Source organism: Triplophysa rosa, linkage group LG9, assembly GCF_024868665.1.
Source record: "Triplophysa rosa linkage group LG9, Trosa_1v2, whole genome shotgun sequence".
Taxonomy (NCBI): Eukaryota; Metazoa; Chordata; class Actinopteri; order Cypriniformes; family Nemacheilidae; genus Triplophysa; species Triplophysa rosa.
Genome location: NC_079898.1, coordinates 10,944,286 through 10,948,359, shown reverse-complemented (window position 1 = coordinate 10,948,359; position 4,074 = coordinate 10,944,286). Strand labels below are relative to the sequence as shown.

Genomic DNA, 4,074 nt, shown 5'->3' with positions numbered 1-4,074 from the left:
TTATAAAACAATGCCACAATTTTGTGTATAGGCTTATACAAGTGAAAGAAAAGGGGTAATAATTGGAATCATCCATTAAAACATAGATCACCACTACTTTTTTGAGTGAAATTAATAATGATTTAAAAAGTATCTGCATACACAACTAAAGCAGCTCATCACATAGGGGAATAAAATCTGTGAATAATACATTTTATTGAGAAAGCCTTGTGGCCTGAAGGAGTACTGAGTACTGCAGAGTACACAACATAACACAAATGAGTTTCACAGAGCTGTGTCCACCCATGTTATGCATTTGTGCCTTCTCCTGCTCTGCACTTTTAAAGCCCAATGTGCGGTATGCAAACATCATGTCTACGATGGTGAACTTACTGTATGTAGAGATCTGAGTAAAGTGGCTTGCTATTCTGTATTTGTATAAAGGTATATTTAAATGAACATTTTGTGTTTAGTAGGCCATCATACACTGGTTTGGCTGTGCTGCAGAATTTGTCCGTGCAAGACGCTGAGCAAGTTTTCCTCAATTATCTGGATTACCATCACAGGTAAATAACATCAGTATTTTTGGTCAGTTTTAAGGGGATGTATTTATTATAGTTTCTTATTAATACACAATAACAGCAATATGAACATGAATGAATGATCATTACCTTTTGGATTTGGTAAGTAACGTTAACGCTAAGGTTTTTTTTTTTTAATTTCGATAAATAGTATTAAATTTGGAACTGGGAATACATTTGTACAATGTGCACAGTGAATATTTGTTGTAAATAGTTTACAAATCCAAGTAATTGTAACGTTAGAAGTTGTTGAATGTGCAAATAAAAGTTACGTCTCACAATCTTACAACGGTGAAATGTTATCAGCGGGTTTCCTGGATGAACTACATTTGGACAGTGGAGGAAGGTCCATGAGTCTGAACTCTCTGGCGGGGGCCAAAAACATAACTTTATCCCTGCTTCCCGGTTTCTGCCGGTTGTTGTTTTCGCTGTTCGCCGGTAATGCACGTGAGTACGGTGAGTATACTTATTTCAATAAGTGTCCGCGTTACACAGTCAATATTTTACGTTGTCGAGCTGTGTATATGTGTGTGCTAGCGTGAAACGAACAATGCTAAACAAGTGTGTTTGTGTTATCATGATGCTAACCAGGCCTGTGTTTGTATTTCTTCGTAGGCTCATGTGTGTGGTTGTGAGATCATCTCGAAATCATTTTAACAGTTCAGGTAGGATGTATTATGAAATAGTGTTATTAACAATTGGTTTTATTTTATGTGTTTCCACAGTCATTCTTTTGCTATTTCTTTAAATGTTTTATCTCAACTGTGGGGTCCACAGTTGATCTCTTGAACCCTTTATTAATACTTTGTTAAAAACAAAAACGTCAACAACAGAAATAGCAGATCTATAAGCACACAACGTTGATGCTTTGCTTGTTAATAACTAACTTGCTCATCTTTTAACATTTTCATTTTAATTCTAACTAAAATTAGTGTACAATGAATGTTTTTGATAGATTTGGAAACTTTTTTATCTGTATATTCACTTTTTTAAATTTCATTTATCATTATGTATTATTTTAAAAATGTTTTTGAACATTAACAAATCATCTTTGTGCGCATGTTGTGTACAGATATCGGACTACAAAGAGTGCTACAGAGAGTCAGCGTTTCACCATCAGACAGGTGCCAATAGGTGAGTTTTGTAAATTGTGTACTAATTTGAATAAAAAAACCTAACGATTTTCACCCTGAATTATTCACAATGTTGAGATTTTTTGCAGCAGAACAGACTAAATCAAATTACTGATGTGTTGTCAACTGGCTGGCATAATCATTTTCCCCCTCATTCAAAATTTTACACACATTTTAACTTTAAAAAAAAACACATTTTGAATAGCCAAAAGTGCAAAACATGGTTTCAACATTAATTGAAAATATTTAAATTGCAGGCTGAAGTTGGCCCAATGGAGTGGAAGTGCAAGTTGTGTTCTGCAACATCAAATACCTGGGGACAATTATTGCACTTCCTGTGTACCTGCGTGGAGATGCCTCCAAGTTCTTCAGGACCTGTAATGTAAGTGTACTGGCCTCACTATCAATCCCTTTGCCTAGCTATTCAGTCATCTTAAACATATGACATCACTCAAAGAACTCTAGGAGAACAAGGGGGGTATTCCAGAAAGCAGGTTATGTGAAAACTCAGAGTGAACCCTGAGATAAGGGAAACTCTGAGTTATCCATTCCAGAGGGCTATTCCAGAAAGTAGGTTCAACAAACTCTGAGCCTAACCCTGAACTCTGAGTTGACTTACCCTGTGAATTGAAACTCTTGAGTTTTCAGTTCAGGACCCTCTGTCGGATGTGGTGGAGGTGAGCACCATTTCATGTTCATCTACTCAGCAGGATGTTAGGACACAGATGTGTGTTAAACGGCATCTGTTGGTGGTAAAAGCTACTACAAGTTAAAATATCTACTGAATAAACTTTTACTTGGTTTAATATGTGAAATAAAAACCAAAGCGAGCGAGGAGCCATCGTGAGACTGTTTTTATATTTCATTTTTAGCCAATTGAAATAAAATAGCCTAAAATAAAATAAAATAAAACATTGAACAACATTCAACCACTTCCTCAAAGGCTAATATAAAAGAAAGTGATGTTACATTCAAAATGAAAAGACGACTGCACCTAAAACTCTGTCAGTGATTTTTATTACGGCCACAGCCAGAAAATGTCTGCTTCCTGTTTTCTCCCCTGTTGCCATGGTGAATCACAGTATCGGAGCTCCATTGATGATGGCTTTTTACTAGTCGTCAGGCACAAGCTCAACTCAGAGTTAACATATACTCAGAGTCGACTTACCTAACTCAGATCAGCTGTTCTGGAACTGAAAACTCAGAGTTTCACTTCACAGGGTAAGTCAAATCAGAGTTCAGGGTTAGGCTCAGAGTTTGTTGAACCTCCTTTTTGAATACCCCCCATGACCTGTTTATGAAGTTCACATGACTTGTTATTCTGAAAACTGACATGTAGAAATTACATAAATGAAAAGGTAAGTATAAAGCATTCCACTAATCAAAAAGTATGCTAACCGATGGGTGTGAAACTAACATAAGATATAAGCATATGTACAGAAAATAGTTTAAACATGTAGCTTAGTTGCAGTCTAAGTGCAAAGTGCTAAGTGACTGTAATGTCTAGACATCATTAGCATGATTTGTATCCTTGAAGTACTGAACTCATTCTTGTATTATTTGTGTTTTATAGTCAGCAGATGGTCCAGACCTCACTGACACTCCGGTGGCTCTGCTGACAGTTGATGACACTACTGATGCGGCCCTCTTCAGCCCTGAGAGCATCTGTATTGTCGTGGAGGATGAAATACTTGTGAGTGGTCCCACAAATCTGGCCGACTCATTTCTCCTGCTCCTTGGGTACGTCTATGCACTAGACCTACAGTACCCAAAGAATCTCGAACTTACATTCACATTTATCCAAAAAGTTGTGATGTGTCTTGAGGACAACAAACCACTGAAAGGGCGTCTAATGACGCTGAAGAATGATTTGTTCAATGAGTGAATCACTCAGAATGGATTTTTTGTTGAGCTGAGTATTGAGGAAGTTTTTTGTTTTTTTTCCCCTCTTTACAAATGTAATCATTTGCCTCTTACCTCAGATTTAAGATGTGACGCTGTTTGCCTCTTCTACCTCAGACATTCAAAAAGTGTTAAATGGCTCCACATTCTAATAGTTGTCATTGCTGTTGAGGATGGATTATACTTAGAATCTTATTGAATTTTATCATGAATCCTTTGTGAGTTTTTATCATAATGTTTATTGAATAATGTGAGATGGAGACCCAAAATACTGAATCTACCCTCTGTAGCAATGACCACTATCAGAATATGGAACTATTAACACTTAATGTACTTTAAAACAGATTTTGTTTTTGAGTCATTTCCTTTTGTTTTAATTTATGACAAGCACTTTGTTTTGACTGAGCTCCTTTGATTCGTGCCTTTTAAAAAGCACATTGTGTTGAATAAAAAAAGTTGTTAAATTGTCACTGTGGTGT

General features: G+C 36.4%; 1 long non-coding RNA gene across 1 annotated transcript; it reads left to right on the top strand.

The window, feature by feature from the left end:
• The first annotated feature begins 674 nt into the window (after positions 1 to 674).
• On the top strand, positions 675 to 3,605 carry LOC130559429 (uncharacterized). The gene is made up of 5 exons (XR_008963572.1): positions 675 to 1,016; positions 1,176 to 1,225; positions 1,633 to 1,694; positions 1,951 to 2,075; positions 3,267 to 3,605. It is a non-coding gene; the product is annotated as an uncharacterized LOC130559429 (long non-coding RNA).
• The last annotated feature ends 469 nt before the right edge of the window (positions 3,606 to 4,074 follow it).